At 40.0% G+C, this 23,570-nt stretch overlaps 1 long non-coding RNA gene across 1 annotated transcript in view; it reads right to left on the bottom strand.

Moving 5' to 3' along the window:
- Window positions 1-23,570, bottom strand: part of LOC119624864 (uncharacterized) — a 292,341-nt gene that overhangs the window by 197,257 nt on the left and 71,514 nt on the right. The window contains exon 3 of the long non-coding RNA XR_012093754.1: window positions 21,675-21,767. This is a non-coding gene — a long non-coding RNA (uncharacterized lncRNA). The remainder of the gene's footprint in view (window positions 1-21,674; window positions 21,768-23,570) is intronic.

Genomic DNA, 23,570 nt, shown 5'->3' with positions numbered 1-23,570 from the left:
TTACCTTGTCAGCTGGGCAGGAAAGAAAAAAGAAAAAGAGGAATAAAAGAGAATCAGACAGAAGAAGAGAAGAGAAAAGAGGAGAGGAGTGGAGAGGAAGAAAGCAGGGCAGAGAAAGGGAGAGGCTTCACTTCACTCTTCAAATGTAGACTAAGTAAATAAAGTTGCTCTCACCAATGTGGATGGATACCAGCCAATTCACTGACGAGCCCATATAGAATGAAAAAAAAAAAAAAGGAAGGAGAGTGAATTTTTTCTCTCCTTGAGCTGGGATGTGCATCTCTCCTGCCCTAGGACATCAGTGCTCCTCTTTCTTAGGCCTTCAGACTCTGACCAGGATTTACACTATCTCTTCCCACTGTTCCACCCCTCAGTCCTCAGGGTTTCAGACTTGGACTGGGATGTGCCCCATTGACTCCCTGGTTCTCAGACCTTCATGTTTAGACTGGAAATGGCATCACCAGCTTTCCATGGTCTCCAACTTGCGGATAGCAAATTGTAGGACTTCTCAGCCTCCAAAACTGTGTGAGCCAATTCCTATAATAAATCCCCTTCTATGTATCTATATATATTCTATCAGTTCTGTTTCTCTGGAGAACCCTGGCTAATACAGGCATGTATAAGATTTGCAGAGCACATGTTGCTTCCAGCCCCCTATTTGGTTCTATCCCACATGATCTTATTCACCCATCCATCTTCTACTTATACACCTGACTGAGGCCCTGCACACAGGAGCAAGAACTCACATACCAACATCAGATCCTCAAAGACCTCAGGCTCCATCCCCCTCTTTCTGCCTATGAAGCCTGTACACAGTGTTGTCTCCTCACCGTCCCATGCAATCACACACACACACACACACACACACACACCCTTCTGGTCTTTGCACAGGTGTGCTGCTCCTTACCTGCGATGTCCTGCCTGCACTCTGCTCCTCCTAGCACATTCCCTGACTTGCTTTTCCACCTACATCAGCCCATCAGGATCATTTTCTTCTCTGAATACCCACAAGCTCGTTAGTGCCTCATCACACACCACTGGACTCTTGACTGACTAGCACTCTTCATTGTTTTTAATTCTACTTCATTGTGTCTTCTGATACAGATATCTTAATAATATCAGATATTCAGATATCTAAATATCTTAATTTGTATTTGAATATGGCCATCTCAATTACATACAGAAAACATTTAATCTTCAAAACACCCCTGTGACATATATCATGTACATATGTAGATATATAGATGTATGAACTTGTATATGAATCTTATTCCCATTTTATACATGGAAAGAAAAGAAAGGACAGAGTGGCAACACCATAAGAAAAAGAGCACAGGCTTCAGCAAAGACAGACTGAGCTTTAAATCCTAACTTAGCCTGAAACTGACAGAGTGACCTTGGAGCAGTTATTTAAACTCCCTGGGCCCATAAGTTGAGAATTATAATGTCCCTTTCATAGACTGTTTTAGGAGGACTAAATAAGATAACTAGTGATAACAATTGCTACCACTCAGAGAAAAAAACATCATGTACCAGGCACTGTGCTAAACACCTTACATGCTTTATTCCACCTAATTTTGTCAGTCTTATTTGATATTTCTTAACATTACATCCCTGTAAGGACTGAGAAAACTGAGCAAATGTGCATAGACTATGCAGAACACTCCCTAGCACACAGTAGGAACACAGCAAAGAGTGGCTTCTCTTGGCATTGAAGAGGGTGAGCTAGAAGCACTGCCCAGGAAGAGCAGCAAAGGGAGGGAAACGAAGAGGCAGAGGGACGACTACCATGCAGTTTCCACGCTCCTGCTGGAGAAACTGCCCTGGACAAGTCACAGACACGTCCATTGTTTGGCAGATTGCACCTTTTAAGCAACGTTTCTGTTTGTTTCTACTGCTGCAATAAATTAGACTCTGAAACAGTAATATATATTATATATATATTTTCTTTATAATTTATAAAGTAATAAATATAATATATATTTATTTATAATATATAATATATATAAATATATACTATATATAATAAAAGAGAATATATATATATTCTCTGCAAGCAAAATAAATTATATTTACTTACGCACAGGGCACGAGTAATACCACCATGGTCTAAATATGTATCTATAATGGCAAAAATGGAAAATTAACTGACAGTGGTAATAAAAGAATTCTGATCTCCTACATGAGGCCATGTCCATAAGCACCAGTGTATGATTTTTCTGGACCCCTGAAACACACAGGCTACACATCAAGAATGCACTTTAATGGAGAAGCTTGCAGAAGTGGAAAAGCCCTACTGTCTCCCTTCCTGTTCCTTGAACCCAGGGAACACAATCTTGGCATGTGCTGTACCTGTATCTGGAACAGTCTTTCCCAAGAGAACTACATGGTCGACCCCCTGACTTCTTTCAGATCTGTGATCATATGTCAAGCCATCAGAGACCCCTCCAATCATCTTATCTGAAATAGCATCCTCCCTACCAGTACCTGCTGTCTCTCCAATCCTGCTAACTTATACTTCATAGCATTTATTACCACCCGACCCTTTAAATGTCACTTCACTATTTTATTGCTATAATTGTATATCTATGGATTTGTTTATCTATTCATATATTTATCATGGTATATATTTGTGTATTGTCTAGCTATCCATAGTAGAATGTAAATTGCACAAGAACAGGAATTTCTGTGTTTATTGTAGCAGTTCAAATATTTACAACAAAGCCTGGCCTATATAGACACCTACTATATAGTAGGTGTCTCAGTCTTCTCAGGCTACTACAGAAAAATACCAAAGACGGGGTAGCTTAAACAACACTTATTTCTCACAGTTCTGAATTCTGGGAAGCCCAAGACCAAGGTGACAGCATGGTTGGGTTCTGGCAAGGGCGGGCCTCATCTTTCTGGCTTGGAGATGTCCCACTTCTCAATGTGTCCTCACAAGGTGGAGAGAGAGCTCCAGCCTCCTCCTCTTCTTATAAGGACACTAATTCTAGTATGGGGGCCCCATCCTTAGGATCTCATCTAAATCTCCCTCCTAATGGGCCCATCTCCAAATACCATCACATGAAGTATTAAGGCTGCAACATATAAATTCTAGGGGAACACAAACATTCACTCTGTAACAGTAGAGGTGAATAAATATTGTTCTGAGCAAAGTTCATCTTGATTCTTATCTTTATTTAGAGGTTTGTTTTATTTATTAATTTGTTTTTACATGAGAACTATAAATAAGCTGCAAAACTGATTACAGTTGTGCTTTCTGTCCTTTCTCTTGGGTCCTTGGACTCAGGTTACCTAAATGCTACACTGAATGAAGAAAAGAAAACAGAACACATATTAACTGGGTCCATTTATTAATCTGGGGTTTTGACCAATAATTTCAGACTGATTATTCTGGCACTACATGAAGAGAACTGAGTTGTATCATTGTTCCTATCTGAAAGACAGAGAATCTGTGGCTCAGAGGAGTTACAGAGCTTGCCCAGAGTCACACAGCAATTTAGTCACTGGGGAAAAGGGGTACAGGTAACTAAAGATAGAACACAGAAATGTAGATTCCAACCTAGTAAGAGTTTTTATTTGGTAAAACTAGGAAACTGATTACATGCACCTCATCGCCACCCTCCACAGCACCCCCATGGCCATGGCAGACACTGATCACCCACCACCTCCGTGACACAATTACCCTGGGCCAAGGGGTGGTGCCAGGGCCCTCCTTAACACAGCATTCCTGTTAGCCTTGGGCAAGTGATGGATGTTAAAGGAGATAAGCACTCCTGCTTGCCTTCTTTTTTTTATAATTTCCAGAATTTTATTTGATTATAATTCAGTGAAATTTGGAAAACCAGAATGCTTTGTCATGATTATCTATTTTCTTATGTACAGACAAAATTAAATTCTGTCTCTGCGTTTTTTGTTTGCTTTACTTTAAGTCATGGGATACATGTGCCGAACGTGCAGGTTTGGTGCATAGGTATACATGTGCCATTACCTTCTACCCTACTGACCCTTTTGCCCTCTCCATTTCCCATGCACAAGATGGAGACAACACATGACTTTGATTATAGAAACAGTCTTTCAGGAATTACTTACTAGAAAGCTTTCCCCATTGCTTAGTACCATTTCAACCTGTACACAATATGTACAAGCATATTACTGTTATTTTGCTATATTGCACTCTAATGAACTGTGCATTTTATATGCACACACACAGAGTCATAAAATAGTATTATAAATTATGTGTAAAGACAAAAGTAGATGCTTTAAAATATTTATTTCGTTGCCATTACAGATACATGTCATATTTATGCTTTACAGAACTGGGAAGAATGAATCTAATCTTTTGATACTAAATGATTACAAGTTTCAAATGGTCCTAAATCTTGTATGCCTTCAATATCAGATTCAGCACATTGGTCTTGATAAAGAAGTATGTTTATTTATTTGTGTTGTATGGGCCAAGATCAAGAACAGTCCTCCTTTTAGGGAACTTTTCAAGAAATCTGGTGTACGCATGTTCTCACTCATAGGTAGCAATTGAACAATGAGAACACTTGGACACAGGAAGGGGAACATCACACACTGGGGCCTATTGTGGGGTGGGGGAGGCGGGAGGGCTAGCATTAGGAGATATACCTAATGTAAATGACAAGTTAATGGGTGCAGCACACCAACATGGCACATGTATACATATGTAACAAACCTGCATGTTGTGCACATGTACCCTAGAATATAAAGTATAATAATAATAATAAAAAGAAATCTGGTGCTGCACAATTATTTTGCAAAGAGGCAGTAAAGATAAAATATCTTTATACCTGATTTCTTAGTTACCACCTGGGGTTCTAATTAAAATTCACTTTTTGTATATGAAATGCCATCAGATACTGTTATCCTTATCTCATTGTGTAATAATTACATCTGTGGCTTTTGATTTTGTTTTTAATTAGCTTTCACAGTACTCTACAAATGACACAATTCATTCTTTAATGATAGACAAAACCTTAAAGGACAAGGAAAACATCCAAAGGTAATTAGGACACAAAGAATAACATGTCAATGATTTGTGGTCAACTAGATTTTATTTCAGGTACACTCTTCTCTTCACTTGTCTTTTCTCTCACCCTTATCAGTTCCCATGACAAGGACACTGTGGCGGGGACCTCATCAATATTTTGTGAAAGCAGAAGCCTCTGATGAGAGGTAGCTCTCTCCACTGGTGAAACTGCATTATGGCATCTTGTCCAGCTTCATTCATTCTCCATCAGAGCCTTACACCATACCTGCCGTGGAACTCTGAATGGCCAGGGGTATAGAGCCTGTTAATATGTCATGTCGGAGGATATGTGTCAACAGTGTCAACAGTGGTGCTTAACCCAGGTTGCAGAGTAGCTGAAGTGGTCAGAGAGGTGGGGTGCTATAATTGTGACATGACTAAATTAACACAGAATTCTGGAAGTTGTCATTCTTAGAATAGCAGGGATAAGAGCATGACCAGAATCAAGAAAGAAAACTGAGCAGGCAACAAAATGCACATCAAATTAATGAACAGAAGACTATAAGCAAGCCATCTGCATGCATGTAGAGGAGGAACTCTTGAAATCTCTGCTAACTTTTTTTTTTTTTTGAGACTGAGTCTCACTCTGTCGCCCAGGCTGGAGTGCAGTGACGCGATCTCCGCTCACTGCAAGCTCCGTCGCCTCCGGGGTTCACGCCATTCTCCTGCCTCAGCCTCCCGAGTAGCTGGGACTACAGGCGCCCGCCACCTCGCCCAGCTAGTTTTTTGTATTTTTTTAGTAGAGACGGGGTTTCACCGTGTTAACCAGGATGATCTCGATCTCCTGACCTTGTGATCCACCCGCCTCGGCCTCCCAAAGTGCTGGGATTAAAGGAGTGAGCCACCGCGCCCGGCCTCTGCTAACTTTTAACGCTAGAACCGGGCATGCATATATATATGTCCAGCAGAGGGGAGATAGCGGAGGGAGAGTTCTCTCCCTCTGGCTGGTGCCTTAGAAGCAATTCTTAGCAGTTAGTAATTAATTCAGTGTAACATGGCTATGGGTTAAAGACTGGTAACATGGAGAAACTGTATTACCGATGCAGGGTGGCCCAGTCTCCATTTTCATTCCACTCTAATGTTCCCGGTCTCCTGGTTAAATGGCAAGACACGCCTGGAAAACCAGGTTAAAAGGATACCCAAAGTGGTTTCCAGGATACCACAATTACACACAGTATTGAAATCAGAAGCAGGGGAGTCCTCATAGATGCTGCTATACTGTCTGTGGCTGAAAACAGCACTTTAAAAGCCAAATAACTTGATTTTTCCGCTAACTATTAGCTGTGCAACAATGAGCCTCAATGTCCCCAGTTGTAAAACTAGGGTAAGACCGTAATTCACAGAGTTGCTATGAAGAGCAGATGATAATAATATCCATAAAAAACACTTTCAAAACAGCAAAGTGCTACATCAGTATAAAGAGTTACTCTTCCCTAACAGAAGGCCAGTGACATTTTCAACAAAACATGTGACTATGATCTGTGTCAAAATTTTAGGTGATGGGAGTTAAAAGGAGAACAAGGAACAATAAAAAACCAGAAACATAGAGAAGTATGCATGACAGACACTGTCTCAAGCTCTTTCATGTCCTATCATTGATTCATCTTCACAGAAATCCTATTTTATCCCAGTCTCTACAGGTAAGCACACAATCGTAACACATTTTCCCAAGCTCACAGAGCTGTTCTGTGATCTGGCCATGGCTGATTGCAAAGTTCATGCCCTTCTCATATACTACACTGACTCTTAGGACTTCTTTCAGCAGCTGTAATTCCTTCTCAACAAAACTAAACTCATAGAAGCCCAGCTGAATTTCCATCTTTGCCATTAAACCTTCCCCCCAATTCTCTGAGTTGCTCTGTCAGTCCCTTTTCTGACTACCTCTCCACCAACCTCCCATTAGCATCTGCCTTGATGCTCTATGAAATCATGCAGCTGGCTAAGCTGGAACCCAGTGGTACTTCTCCATGAAGGCCTCCCATCATCCACACAATGAATATCCATTTTCTTCTAGCACCTGCAGCAAAGCGGACTTTGGTGATGGGCAGGGGCAGGTAGAAGAAGGAGGTTGGAGGGATACTATGATGTTTAATCTCATTTCATCCCTCAGCTTGAGTTTATGCAAGAGAAATACTTAGTCACTTAACTTCAGATTTAAATAAAATGCGAAGTCATTTTATATTAAAAGCTGGAGAGGCCAGATGACATCTAAGTAACAGTAATTTTATATTTGAAATAAAAATTCACGAGGCATATGTTAAGTACATGAGGCTCTGTGCCAGGGGATTTTTCTTGAGTTGAACATACTAATTGTTGTAGCTAATCACTATCCTGTTTTCTAGTTAATTTGCTAATTCAGTTTTACCTCCCGTGCTTGAGACATGTCACTACCCTGTTCAATGGTTCCCCACTACTTGCAGGATAAATTCTTAATGCCTTTGCTGGAAACAAAGGCTTCCGGTCAAGACCCCAAATTGTATGTTATGCCTTCACATCTAGTATTTCCCTAAGAGAACATCCTATTTCAGTGTTTCTTGCTCTCAACTCATGCTTTACACATTTCTACTCCTGAGTCATTTTCTCTTCCTCTCTTTTCCCTTTGCCCTCCACTTCCCTGCCCACACAAGCATAAAGCCTAACCACAGTGTTCCTGCTCTCATTGTCCCTACGTAAGTTTCACATACCGTATCTTCCCTCATCAAGCCCCATGTGTCACTGTATGGAGAGACCCTGTCATCAGTAAAGAAAGACCTATTTGGGAGCAATGGAGAATCAACTGAGTACTACAGGAGTCATAAAACCACCACTCCGCTCTAGATCCACATAAACTCTTCTGCCCTAAAGAATATAAGTACTCCACATGCTGCAATCTCATCCACCAAGATTATCTGGTGAGATTATTGTCCAGTAAAATGTATTACTATATAATATGGCAAATAGTATCTATGTGTATAAACTGCATAAAATGGCAAATAGACTTTCCTCTCTCTAGGCAAAAGAATGTTGATAATCAGCTCCTTCTGAGAGATTAACACTCTGTAAACATGTCTGAGCACTGGCTGAGTGAGACATCTCACTGGGCACTTTGCACGGATTATCTCACAAAGACCCACACAGTACCCTGTAAGGCCGAGATTAAGTTTGCCTTGAAACAGATGGGGTAGCTGATGCTGCACAAGGTTAAATAACTTGTCCAGGGTCACATAGCTAGAGTGCCATTAGAAGGAACCTGGCAGAGCAGGCAAACCACTCCACATCCCTAGAGGCTACTGCAAGGTGACTCCTCCCCTAGTCATTGTAGACCATTCCAACGAGCGCTCTGAGAGTCTCCCAGGAGATTCCATGGCTCTATCTCTTCTGCTCCCTGGCAAAACTTACAGATTCAGAATAAGGAGAAAAGCTTATTGTTTATTCTCAGTGTAGTGGCAGAGTATTGACCACCAGTTAATTCCATTTAGTCCATTAACCCATTTATGCTGGAGGTTGCAATTTTTTGATTTGCAGACGTGTGTGAAAAATCAGACCTTGGTGATGACCTTGAGCAGTAGATATAAATAACTCCCACATGCTCAGCGTTCCAATAATGGAACACTAGGCATAAATGTGCAGTGTTCTATTATTGGAATGTTAAGCATAAATAAATGGGCAGCTGTTTTCCCTACATCACATCTGCCCAGGATAGTAAGGACCATAGGGATGACTTCGAGCAAGATGCCCTTGGGCTTTGATTGTACCTGCCAACCTCTGACACATCAATCAAACTGAATGACCTATAATCTTCCCCATTTGCAGAACTCTGTATCACTTATAAGCACGACAGTAACATTATCTCATGTGATCTTACAAGCACATTCGTGTTATGATTTTCAATATCCCCAATTTACAGGTAAGGAAACAGAGGCTCTAATGACAAAGCATCCATGAACTCGAAGGTGAAAAGAGAGGGTATGTTCTATTTCTTTATCAGTTTAGTGGTTATACGATGTCCATTTTGTCATAATTTATTGAACTGTATATTTTTTCGTGTACTTTTCCATGTGTTACACTCCCAGGAAAAGAGGTTAAAGATGGGTATAGAAGGACATGAAGGTATTCACTGGGTCTACTCTCAATAAAAAGATACTTTCTTTTAATATTTCATCCAAATTACTTTTTCATACTAAATGAATATTTGGGTATATACATTATGTGGAAAGTACTGTCCTACATGCTAGAAATAATTATTTTAAATCAAAAGACAAATGCCTAATAGCATTTATTTAACTTTAACTTAATTTCACAAGAAACTTCCTTATACAAATATAACATTCTTAATTCCCCACACTTTTAATGTATACACATACACCCTACACACTCACACACACATACACACACATTGTTCTTTGTCATAGCTTTGTAGTATTCCATTTTAAAGGTGAACTATCATTTATTTAACAGTCTCTTTCCAATTGAGTTTCTCGCTAGTCTTTATTATATTACAAACTGCAAAAAATCTATGTGCACGCATCTTTGTTCATATGTTCAGACATATCAATGAGATAAAATATTTAAAATGTCAGTCCTTGACCAAGCATTTTTAAAACTTTGACAATTATTGCCAAATTGCCCTCCAAAGTTTATACCAATCCTTGATGAGAATATATATTTCTTTACACTTTGCCAATATGATGAGACTCTGATATTTTCCAATCTAACCTGGGAAACTTTTCTCATTGCTATTAACATTTTTATTTATTTAATGATGAGTGATGCTGAGCATTTTTTTATATGCTCATAAGCCAATTTTGTTTTTCACAGATCAGTCTGTTCATGTTTTTACCTGTTCATATTTATTCTTTCTGTCATCAAATGGTCTCTCAATGATTTGCAACAGTTCTTTATCTGTTGAGAAAAATCAATCCTTCATTTGTCATTCTTCATGCTTTTTTCCTGGGCAGAAGTGTTCCATTCTTATGTAGCCAAATTTGTCAGTATTTTCTCTTTGTGTTTAGAAGGGTCTTCCCCATTCCAAGATTATCTAAAGAAGTGTTTTCTCTCATGTAGCATTCTTAACGGGATTTGCTTGATGAGGTTTTACTCTTTCTAGAAAAAAGAGTATTGATAACATTGGGAGGCCGAGGCAGGCAGATCATGAGGTCAGGAGTTTGATACCATCCTGGCTAACATGATGAAACCCCATCTGTACTAAAAATACAAAAAATTAGCCGGGCGTGGTGGCAGGCGCCTGTAGTCCCAGCTACTCAGGAGGCTGAGGCAGATGAATGGCATGAACCCGGGAGGTGGAGCTTTCAGTGAGCCTAGATTGTGCCACTGCACTCCAGCCTGGGTGACAGAGCGAGACTCCGTCTAAAAAAGAAAAAAGAATGTTGATAACAAAATATTGAGATATAGTCCATTCATGTTGAGTTTAATACCTAAAGATTTATTTAATATGAGATCCTACAAAGATGATCAAAAGATAATCCAAAGAAATAATTGAACAATACTAAAATTACTGTAAAACATGGCAAACAGACTTTACTGAAGAATTAACTAAAGTTTTATGATGTACAATAGCCTATAGATATTATTTGGTGGACTTCTGCTATACACCCCAATTCCTTATCACTAAGGAAATGATGGAAACACTTAGCAAGACATCATCTCAGCTCAGTGAGATGGGGGTAGCTGAAGCTGCACAATTCCTCTTCTTTTTACCGTCTCCAAAAAGTTCTTTTAATGTAATGCTGTACCTCCCATGTGCTCTAGGCTGGAATAGTTCTTCACATGTCAGAGATCTTTTTTACTTGGGTTGGCAGTGTAGTCTCAGTTTCTATCTGTACAAAGGGCTCAAAGTTCACTCAATGTATGGGGGCTTTGCCTGCAGTATTCCCGAGGAAGCTCCCTTTTTACAACAGGGTCTGCAATACCTGTGCTGCTAGTAACGTATTAGTCTGAGATTTTTCCATTTGCCATAGATTCCTTTACCCTTTTGCTCTGTGCTGTCTCTGATATGGGAAAAAGAAAGAGAATGAGCTCTAATATTTACACCCACCACTGTTGTTAGGTCCTGTACACTCTTATTTCGTTTCAATTCCTCACAAACTATTTCCTCACCTTATTATTTTACTTAAACTACTTATAGATGAGGAAATAGGGGTTCTGGGTGCTAGAGTAATAGGCCACATATATCATGGCCAGGTAGAGGTGCAGATGGGATCTTAATCCAGTTCAGACTGCAAAGGCTGGGCTCTTATGCAACAGAGAATGTATACATGTGAGAAATTGAGAGGTACAACGGGATCTCAATAGAGGGACTAAAGCACTTTGCTTGAAGAGACCCACAGAGGAGACACTTGGAAGAGGTCTCAATAATGCTGGACGTCCTCTGGGTTTAGCACAACAGACCCTTACAGAAAATATCCTACACCCACTAATTGGAACAAACAGGGCACTCCGGGCTTCCCTTTCCCTTTCTGGCTTGTTCTCTGATGGTTGCAGATGGTAGTGTGGTTGGCTGACTTTTTGTCTGGACAAAACCTACTCCCTACAGCTCATATAATTTCTCAGATGCTGCCAGGACACCTCCAGCTCCTCATTTCCCTCCTCCTCACTATTTTGTATTCTCCATGCTGCTCCCCATGCTGTGGAAACGAACACATCAAAGCCATATGGAGTCATTCTGTCTGGGCGCCTGTGTCCTTTCTCTCTTCTTCTTTTCCTGGAACATTAATATTAATAGCTTGTTTCTTTGCTGTTGCTTCTCCAACCTCAAGGGACCAGAACCTTTTCTTGGTCTTTGTGCCAGACGGAGCACTTGTTTGAAGGCGTGGTAAGGCGTGCAGGGAAGATGATGTCTCTGATGTAATTCTGGGCCATGCAGTGCAAGCATGTGATGCTACTCCGCTGCCAATTCAGTCAAGCCAAATATTCTTCCTAACATTTGTCCTTTTGGAGGAGGAGGGACAGTCACATGCAAACACTCTAGCAAAACCCAGAGAAATCAGTCCTTATTAATAGTCATTGGTTCTGGAGCCAGACTCAGTGCTCAGCATTTTGCATGCTTCATCTCACATAATTATCATAATTCTTCCAGGCTGATGTCAGTATCCCCATTTTATAGATATGAAAACTAAGGCTCCGTGAGAGTCGGCGTCTGCCTAATGTCACATAGCTTGTAAGTTTGAGGACAGAAATATAAATCCCCTTCTCACTAACTCCGAAGCCCATGTTTTAAGCCTTCACCATCAACTATTTCCTGTCCTGTAGCCTCTATTCAGGCTGCATTCCCAGAAAATGGAGACAGAAAGAAAGGCTTCTTTTGTGCTCAGTCAGTGGGCCCCCACGTCAGAGTACGAGACCTGGCACAGCAGGAGCCGGCCTTTGTGGGTCTGTGTTCTCCTCCCGCACACCCACTCCAGTCTGCCTTGGCACCATCTCTGAGCTGTACAGAAGCTCTGGCATGAGAGGGCTGTGAAGCCAGAGTCCCATGGCCAAAACTGTGCTGGCCAGCCCTCAGAGATGGCCCATATTTGCACATGCTCCTCTCCTGCCCTGAGCCAGAGTGCAGCTGTGCGGCAGGAATCACCAGAGGGATGTGCCAGGAAGACTGGGGTGAATCCCAAAATGACAGTGGCCATGTTGGAGCGGGGAGGAGGGACAGAGCTTCAAGTTCATGGGAGATAACTGAGGTGGAAGTGACAGACACCACCCTTGATTTAAAGAAGAAAAGTAATGTATTCCTTCAGTAATAAAAGGCTAAAGTAGCCAAAATATCTAGGAACTTTATCACGGTTTACAACGGTTTGTGTGGTCAGCTTGCTGCCAAAGCATTGGCCTGTCTGGATGTGGGCTGAGCTTAGGCTGGGAGCATTCCAAGGCACCAAGGGGACAGAGTAATTTTGCTGCTAGAAAACATGAGGAACCAGGGCAAAAGAAGAAGCTGTTTCATGAATTCAGGATCCTCGAGACTTTTCCACAAATGTCTATTATGTCAGCTGGTTAGTTGAGAATTTATAATTTCCTGCCACCCCATGGGTTATGCATAGGTGGCATTGCCAGTAACAGAATGTACTTATTTAATTTTTACCCTTTCTCTCTCTCACCTACTTTAGGAAGATCTGCAACTTTCCCTCAAATATCTCACCCAGTTATTGCTGGGATTCCCCAGGAACATTATATGGGAACATATGGCCATATAGACTCAATGGGTGCAGCAAGAAATAAAAGATGAGAGTCATTAGGATATGTGAATGCTCTGGAAGCGTTCTATATGCTTCCTAGCTATGGCATGGGAAGAAATTGTGCACCCAACCCAGAAGTTAGGATTGGGTCACTACTCTAAACAAAGGTGAAAGGTAGGTAGCTGGAAGTTCTATACCCCTCTCACCCAGTAAATCTGTCACTCTGAACAGTCTGCTGAAACCCTATAAAAAAGCACATCATGAAGCTATGCCTGCCCACATCAACATCCATCTTGCTCTCTTACATAGTCCTCAAAGAGCTTGTTTGCTATTCCTTTAGTAACATGGAGTAAGTATTTTTCTAATTAGTTTCTTCCTACTTCCATTAAATGAAAATTAAATGTTTTCATTTATTCAAATTAAACATTTTATTTCAAATTAAAATGTTTTAATCTGTTTGAAAACATACCAAATTACTGGCCTGTGTGGGGGCACCCATACATATGAGTCTCTCTGATATACCTTCTCGTTGCATCTTACACTTCTTTTGCGTAACACTTTCACAATAAAAATAATGATGGGCCTACTTATTTCTTGAGTGTCTCTCACTCTGCCTCCTGATTGTATACCACATGAGGGCAGGGGCCGTGACTGGTGCATCACACCAAGTTCCTTCAATAGTCATTGGTTGAATAAACAAAGGGATGCAACTGACTCTGCATGGTTTGCCCCATCACACAGAGAGGGAATGTCTACATTTGGATTGATTAGGACTGACATCAACACCAAGCCTATCAGAAGCAGATGTTCTTTCTAGAACTCCCTCTCCCTGTATGTGCGATGAAAACATCCCCATTGACTCTCATGGTAGAAAAACAGATGCTGACGAGGATGCAAAGAGTAGGCACACTTTTACACTGTTGGTGAGAATGTAAATTAGTTCAACCATTGTGGAAGACAGTGTGGCGATTCCTCAAAGATCTAGAACCAGAAATACCATTTGACCCAGCAATCCCAATTCTGGGTATATACCCAAATGATTATTAATCATTCTACTATAAAGATACATGCACACATATGTTTATTGCAGCACTATTTACAATAGCAAAGACTTGGAACCAACCCAAATGCCATCAATGATAGACTGAATAAAGAAATGTGGTACATATACACCATGGAATACTATGCAGTCATAAAACAAGAATGAGTTCATGTCCTTTGCAGGCACATGGATGCAGCTGGAAACCTCCATCCTCTGCAAACTAACACAGAAACAGAAAACCAAACACCCCATGTTCTCACTCATAAGTGGGAGTTAAACATTGAGAACACATGGATACAAGGAGGGGAAGCATCACATACCAGGGCCTGTCGGAGGGCTGGGGAGAAAGGGAAGGGAGAGCACTAGGATAAATATCTAATGCATATGGGGCTTAAAATCTAGATGACAGGTTGATAGGTGCAGCAAACCACCATGGCACATGTATTCCTACGTAACAAGCCTGCATGTTCAGCACATGTATCTCAGAACTTAAAGTAAAAATTTAAAAAATAAATAAAATAAATATAAAAAAAGAAAAACAGGATGAGATGAAAAAAAGTAGGCTGGCTGAGAGATGAGGCATTTGCCTACTAGAAAGTCAGATTATTAATATTCTGCAGAAAATAAGAAAACTTATTTAATAGTCTACAGCAAATCAGAAAACCAACACTCTAACAAATAACTTTCTGCTGGATGTTTCAAGTAATCCAGACACTAATTCTACTGCTCATAAAAAACTGTGTGAGTCCTATAGACAGAGAGCCAAGGCTGAGTTACAGTTTGCAAGGCCAACATATTTCTGAGGTCGCTCCAGGAGACCTAATGGGAAAATTCAAATTAGGCCACCTGCTTTATTAAATGTCTAAAGGAACTTCCCCGCTCCTCCCCGAATGCAATTTATTCTTCTAAACTTACAACATGGGAAATGGGATTTCTCAATGGAATTTTCCTTCAAAGGTCATCGTCTTTACCAAGCTACCAAGCTTTTCATTGAAAATGGATTTAAATAATTTGGGGTCTGGTGTGTCAGGCCTTTTCTTTTTCTTTTCAATTTTCTTTTTCCGTTCGGGAAGAGACTCATTCTGGTATAGTCATGCCCCATTGAACAGAGCCAAACCTGGATATAATTATTTCCTCTGAAGTGAAAGAGGCCTAATATGGAAGAAGCTATTGAAATTGAAATCTCAGAAAATCACCAACCCAAGGCAAGTGTATTTTTATCAATGATGGATTCTCCCAAGAGGCAGGTTATTAAAGTTTCATTATATATATATGTGTGTGTGTGTGTATGTGTGTGTATATACACACAAATGTTCACACATATATCCATGTATGTATATAAATACATATATAATTACATATATATATAGAGAGAGAGTCTTCAGTAGGAAGATATGCAGTAATTAGCAGAAAAAACAGAATTGCTAACATCTCATTAGAATAGAAAGTGAAGTCAATTTTTTTAAACTGTCATATATTTAACTAAGAAAAATCAGCATTTGAGTGCAAGGCTACCAGCCAATAATGAGGTAAGGAGGAGCAGTTTCAGGCAAACTGGGGTGACTTCTCTGTGCACCCTCTGTTCCACACCCAAATCATCGCAAACAGACCCTCCACCTGAAAAGCCACTTGGTGAGTTGAAACTCCTGTTCTGCCAGGTTTTTCCTCTTGTTAAAGAACCACTGAATAGATATCCATGCATACACTTTGGCTTTAAGAGATTTCCAGTTTCTAGGATCAAGTACAGTGACGTCACGTGGGCTTGGCTTTGTCCCCTGCTTCCTTCTCTTTGTTATTGTTTCTAGAGACAAAGAGAGCCCTTTAGATGTCAGAGTCTGAACAGGAAGCCTGTTACCGCATTGGAGCCTCACTAGGCAGGATTCTGAAGGAATCATAGATTGTTCCTCCTATCAGCTCTGCTTGGTTATTGGTTATTTCTGTCTCTTTTCTTTCTTGAGCCCTAACTTGGCTTTTACAGAAAATCCACTGGAACCATGGACTCTAAAGTTTACATCTTATGTTCTGTAGTCCCAAATACACACCTCTTCTCAGTCTTGGCTCAGAAAATGGCAGGTTTCATAGTCTTTAGAAGGAGAATACTTGCTGCCATTCTTCAAGGCAAGGCTTCATCTCTCTATATTGTTACTCCCACTCTTTTCATTGCCTGAAATATCATTTCCTGTCTTTCCAACCTGGCTTTCTCCTTTGCATCTTTTCCCAGTCAGTTTCAGCCTCCTCCACCCTCTACACACCTCTGGGTGGGAGTGCCTGGTGCTCCTATGTGCTCCCACAAGGCCTTGTACTTTTCCTGCTCACTGAACTTCAATTGACCTGATCATTAGTCTGTCTCCTCCATGATCTCTAAGCTCTTGGCCGGTAGCTCTTTCCAGGTTTTAAATCTATACTGCCTAACAAAGTGGGACAATTTAAAATAATTATTAATTAAATTAATTTGACATTCCATTTCCTCTTTTTTTTTTTTAATCATTTATAGAGACAGATCTTGTTATGTTGTCCATGCTGGTCTTCAACTCTTGGCCTCACGTAATCCTCTCACTTTGGCCTCCCAAAGCAGTGAGATTACAGATGTGAGCCACCGTGCCTGACTCTGTTTTCTATTTTGTGTCTGAAACCGTGGGCTAGGTTATGCTGCAGTAACAAACAATACCCACATCTCACAAAAGCCTTTAAAAAATGGTAGTTCTGTGTGTCAACACTGTGTCAATCATGTGCCATTTGGGACCCCTGTTTCATTCTGGGCCCCAGAATGATGGCGCAGACACTATTTAAAATATTGGTAGGTCATTCATGGAGGAGGTAAAGATCTGGAGGGACTTACACTGTCAAGTAAAAACTCTGACCCAGAAGTGAGACACAACCCTTTGATTCACAACTCATTGCCATCCACAACTCATTGGCAGAACATAGTTATATGGCTCCCACCTAATCACAAATGGACCAGCAATTTCACTCCTGGTCCTTGAAAGGAGAAAGTAGAATATTTGAAAATTAGCACTAATGATTTCAGAATAGCTATTGAAGAGCTTTACTCTAAAGTCCTGGAGTGGGGAAGGGGGATGGGGTGGTTTGCTAGGATAAAACAGAAATCCTGTCTCATTTCTCTGTAGAAGGTAAACTTAGCGCTGTATCTATACCAGCTGACCATATGTGGCCTGCTGTTCTCACAGGGTTTCCTCCAACCCTAGCATGCTCTCACTTCTCTGAGCTTTTACAACCCATGCTGTTTGTTACCCCTGGAACTCTCATTATTCCCTTCTCTGTTCCTGCTTGCCTTCACCTGGTTATGCCCTATGTATTTCCCAGACATTTTAGTATATATAACTTCCTCCAGGAAACCTTCATTAGAAATCCCTCACATACACATCACCAAATTGCGGTTAACTATCCCTTGTCCCTCTTTTTCAGGAGCCTTATTTGTTTTCTCCATCCTAGAATTTACTAGATTTTTTTCAATAGTCTGTCACTTCCCACTAGTCTAAATGTTTTCATGACAGTACAAATTGTGTCTTGTTAACCACTGTGTCCCCAATGCTGAACACATACTAGTTGCTCAAGATGTATCTTTGAAGAAATAAAACAATTAATGATTTCATATATATGAATAAAATAAATCTCGACTCTTTCTACACTGTTTCAAGGTAGTTTCTCCAGTGCTCTGACTCTTTTACGGCCTTCCAAGAGAAGAGATCCATTTCTGATTTCTTCCTCGGGTTTAATCCAGAAGCATTCCTCAGTTCACATGCCAATACACTTCTCTCTGGCCAAAATTTTAACTCATCATTTTTGTTTTATTTCTCAGCTGTGAAAAGACCTCCTTAGTCAGTAGAAGACTCTTTCCAGAGCTTTCCACTCTGAAGTTTGTAAACTCATTAAACACACACACACACACACACACACACACGAGTGCACACATTTGGAAACTTGACCTCCTATGTTTAAAATGGAAGATACGACCACAACTACCTCTGGAGCTCCTGTTGGTTCAGGCTCTGATTTTATGATCTCATATCTTCACTGCATTCCAATCTCTTTAAGCTTTTTTCTTAAAATAAATCCCTCAACCTCTGACCAGTATAGCTGTCGCTAAGCAATTTTAGAAGCATTAGTCTTATCTGGAAGAAGGTTATATGTTAGGTCATTACTCCTTAGGACAGGCAGAAAACTTTTCCTTGCTATCAGCAAGATTGCCTGAAATTCCACCATTCGTTGATTTATTTATTTTTGACATTTATGTGTCAAATTCTATGCTAACTGTTTTCTCACAGAGAAGTCATGGGTGTTAGGGTAACTCTCTTTTCTTCTTCTGGTACCCCACTTCCCTAGTGATGTAATAATCACCTGAGTGAGACATGTCATAATATTCTCCCTGCCTCTGCCTGTGTCTGACATACCTCCTCATTCTCCCTTAGGGAGGCTTTCCATGACTCTTACACTGAGGCATCCATCCCTGTCCCTGAAATCTGTTCCTACAACACACTGCATGCCCCCAAATATGACCCTTCTCACATCTTGTTATAACTGCTTGTTCAATGTATGTCTTCTTCTACAGAGGGTAATCTTCCTTGAGAGCATGGTTTGAGACAGTCTCACTCAACATCTATTTTCTGATGCCTGGTACGTCATTCAAGTACTTTATTAACAGGCATATAATAAATACTTGCTAAGTGCATGAAAGAGAATGTTTTGGTCTGGTTGAGACTGAACTGGGAGTTAAGTTATATGATCAATGTTAAACTATCCAATTATCAGGCTAAGCATGTGCTTAGGGCAGTAGGGAAAGAAAAAAGAAAAAAAAAAAAACCTTTAAAAGCATTATAAAACTCCTTTGATAAACTTAGCCAGAACTTTGGAATCAAACCATTCTATAAACAGCTATTTAATATTATGATACATAAATGCTTTGTGTTATTTCAAAAGGCCTCAATTTTATTTCTAGCTAATTCCCAGAGTAAGAAAGCAGCCTTGATCTAGCTCATAATCCAAACATCTTAAGTACATCCTCACCCAGCTACTCTAGCTACAACTTCCTGACTAACCAACTTTCTGATGAAAAGCTAAATGTTTGAAGTGAAAAAGAGACTCCAACCGTTGTGTGCCTGAGGAACATATGGAGAAAGGAAGGGACTCTGGCTGGACTTGTTTTGGCTGAGCACGGAAGCTTCTGGAGCATTGCGTAAGGCGTTACTGAGAAAACATTCCAGTAAATCTCATCTGCTATTTCATGTGTGCAAACCTCAGTGCATTTAGCAGTTCCCAACTTTCAAATGGGTTTAATTCCAAAAGCACACTTCTTTGTCAGATTCTCTTAAGAATTCAAAGCCATTTTCCCATAGAAACAATACTGTAAGTGATTGTAAGTTTTCCAGGCTGGCTTACCAAAACCTACTGATTCCATAATTCAGCTGAAATACAATTGCCATTATGAAAGTAGAAAATCATGCTATGAAGGTGCCATTTTCTTTTAAATGTCATAAAATATATCTAAACATGGAGAATATAGCAAAAATACATTTAAAAGTCACAATAACTTTTCTGGGGTCAAGGTCTGTTAATACATAAAACTTAAAACAACAAAAATTAACAATAACTGTTTTACATTGCCAATTGGTACTTATAATAACAGTATGAAACATATTGCTAGCTGTCTCTTGAAATCCATTCTTCCCCTCTTCGTTTAGAAAGAGAAACTAACACTTAACTTAGAGCTGGATGCAAGGTCAGCCAGAATAAAGAGTCTGTTGCACAGCCCCTGTGCAACCAGGTGTGGCCATATGATTCAATCTGCCAATGGGGTGCATACAGAAATGATGTGTGTAACTTCCAGGTTTTTTCCTTAAGGCTACAGCCCCTGCCCTTGAGTTGGCTAGAATGGAGAAATATGGGAAGTTATCCTAAATAGCACAACTGAAGATGGAATCCTGGAGAATAATGAAGCCCAAGATAAGTTTCTTAGACAATATTGTAGAGCAGGGTCACCCTATCAGTTCTCAACCATCTATGAGGCAATTTTTATGTCATAGAAAAATAAATTTTTAGCTCGTATGAGTTACTTTTTTTTTTTTTTTTTTGAGACGGAGTCTCGCTCTGTCACCCAGGCTGGAGTGCAGTGGCCGGATCTCAGCTCACTGCAAGCTCCGCCTCCCGGGTTCACGCCATTCTCCTGCCTCAGCCTCCCGAGTAGCTGGGACTACAGGCGCCCACCACCTCGCCCGGCTAGTTTTTTGTATTTTTTAGTAGAGACGGGGTTTCACCATGTTAACCAGGATGGTCTCGATCTCCTGACCTCGTGATCCGCCCGTCTCGGCCTCCCAAAGTGCTGGGATTACAGGCTTGAGCCACTGCGCCCGGCCGAGTTACTTTTAAGTCTTTCTGTAATTGTAGCCAGATATATATCTGAACTAACACAAGCAAATAAATGGTGATCTAGGTGGAGAATCCTGTGGAGATTGTGAAGAAAATATCTGAGAATTTCCAGGATGGTGCTAATTCAGAGAAAGATTTCTGTTCAAAACTCAGGATTTTTATTTTCCTTAAAAAAACGCTATTCTTTCCCTGATGAATTTTGCCAAAGTAGCCCATGGAGATATTCTCTCTGGACTATATTCTATAGTCTAAATCAAATATTTGCTTATGAAATTCCCTCCCTCCCTTCCTCCCTTCCTCCCTCCCTCCTATCCTCCCTTCCTCCCTCCCTCCCTCCTTCCCTTCCTCCCTTCCTCCCTTCCATCCTTATTTGAAGCACAAGATGTACCAGTCATTGGGCTGAGAGTATAAAGTTCCATAACGCACAATGTTTTCTCCTCAAGGAAGTCACAGATTCATAAAAGAGACAGAAAATGGAACAAATAATAGCCCTGCAATGTGATACATGTGATAACGCAGTTATTTCCAAAGCTCTAGGAAAGCACAAAAATAGAAATGTTTTTTGAAAATTATCACAAACTTTGCCTAAAAACTGAAGAATGGGGGTTTGGGAGTCACAGCTAGAGGGTACAGGATTTCTTTGTGAGTTGATGAAAACGTTCTAGAATTTATTATGGTAATAATGGTCGCACAACTCTGTACAAGCCTTTGGATTGTATATTTTAAAGGGGGTAAATTGTACGGTATGTAAATTATATCTCAATAAATCTGTTATAAAAAGAGCACTGAAGAAAGATTCAGAGCTTCTTTGAAAGCTGACGTTTCCAAGATGACTGAATGCATGCACATGTACACATTTATACGTTTGATTAGTTCATAATAACACTCAAAGTAAAAAATCATAATAATGCTCAAAAGGTTTTATGTTAGATTCAAAGTCACTTGATGAGAAGAGTCAGCAGCTCAGGTGCCACTCATAGAGAGCATTATTCAAAACTCAATCGAGGCTCGGCCTGGTGGCTCATACCTGTAATCTCAGCACTTTGGGAGGCCAAGGCAGGAGGATCAACTGGGGCCCGGAGTTTTAGACCAGCCTGGGCATTATAGCGAGACTCTGTCTCTACAAAAAGAAATAAAAAAAGAAAAGAAAGCAATTAATAGAGAAAACATACATGTATAAAATATTTAATATTTTAAATAAATATTAATATTAACCTTTTAAATATTAAGTCATATTTTAAAAATACGAATGTATTTTTATAAATGTTCTTATAAAAACATTTTAGTAAGTGTTTATTTATAAAATATTAATATGAATATCTATACTATAGATACTTATACAAATATTTCTATATTAGTATATTTATGTATGTTTAGACTGAACATATTTAATAAGGGACCTAGGGTAGAACATAGTAATGGGCTCCAGTTCTTCACGTTCCTTTGTACCTGCCCTCTGTGCAATAGAATATCAGATATTCTTGGACCAAAATTTAGAAAGCACTTGGGCACTTGCATTGATTCTGGCACCTTTGACACTGTGGTGAGAAGAAGGTGCCTTAGCTAACCACTGTCTCGGGAGAAGGATGAGAGACATGTAAACCTCTGCTGTGCCCAACTCAGAATAGGCAACCAGAGACTCATGAGCCAGCCCAGCTGAGACCAAAGACGAGCGACCCTATCCGCCAAGCTTCATCTAGACCAGCTCATCCCCATCCACCTTACAGTGGGAACTAAACAAATGCAATCGGTACAGATGAGGTTGCCATATAAACAAGTTACAGACATAATTAACTGATACAAGCCCAAGTAGAGATTACGATCGGGCAAGTTGGGGACACACTTTTCTGGTCCTTACTCCCACTCGCTTTCCCTCTCTCAATTCAAATACCAGCAACTGATCCTGACACCCTAAGTATAACTTTTTCAGATCTGCTAAGCTTGCTGTTTAAGGTACTGTGTGTACAAATTGTTCCAAACTCAAAGATTGGATAAATGAAGATAAATCAAAGTCTTCCTATTTGTGGACAGAGAAACTTCAAGAAAGTTTCTCTCATTACCACAGATGCTATCCTTGGCCTTTTGCTGCTGATTACCAACTACTTCTCAAAGCCACTGTTCTTACATGCCATGGAGCAAAATCGGTATCATTAACCCTAGGAAACGATGGAGTCATTTGCCCACAAACTTATTTTTCTCTCTCCCTAAAACACTTGCTTCATTTGCAAGCTCATGTGACTCACTCACTCAACACTGAACATGTGCTCAACAAGAAGTAGAGGGAGGTGGTGGTTGTTTTTCAGTTTCCTTTATACATGGTCTTTGTGCAAGCCCCTGATTCAGGATGATCTCTGCAAGGACTGACATAAGATTTAACAGCTTGTATTGCTCATCAGGGTCTTCCAGAGCTGAGAAGTGAGGACTTACCTTTCACAGCAATCGCTGAATTACAATTATTTAATTTGATTTTTACAGTTCTCTGTTTTATTAGACTGTATCTCAACATTGTATCTCTAGTGTTTGCTACATGGTCAAACACATGCTTAGCTAATCTTTGTGTGTCTGAAGACAAATCAAAATCTTTATAGAGAGACTATATCTTATAGATTCAAAATCAGATATTCTCTAAATGTCTCTGAAATTCAGATAATGAATGACAGCCTCCAATGTCATACATATGTCACATATATATGACATATATATATATAGAGAGAGAGACAGTGTAACAGAAATTTTTTTGTGAACTTGGAAATTAGACAAACATGGATTTGAATCCTAACTCCATTATTTTCTGATTATGTACTTAGCAAGTTAATAATTGGCAAATTAATAATTCAGCTATCTATGCTTCTATTTCTCCCTTTGTAAAATGGAGATTATAAAACCTCCTATGAATGTTGTAAAATTAAAATCATGTATGTAA

Source organism: Chlorocebus sabaeus, chromosome 8, assembly GCF_047675955.1.
Source record: "Chlorocebus sabaeus isolate Y175 chromosome 8, mChlSab1.0.hap1, whole genome shotgun sequence".
In the NCBI taxonomy this organism is placed as follows: domain Eukaryota; kingdom Metazoa; phylum Chordata; class Mammalia; order Primates; family Cercopithecidae; genus Chlorocebus; species Chlorocebus sabaeus.
Note: the sequence above shows the minus strand (reverse complement) of the source record. Positions and strands in the feature narration are given on the sequence as shown.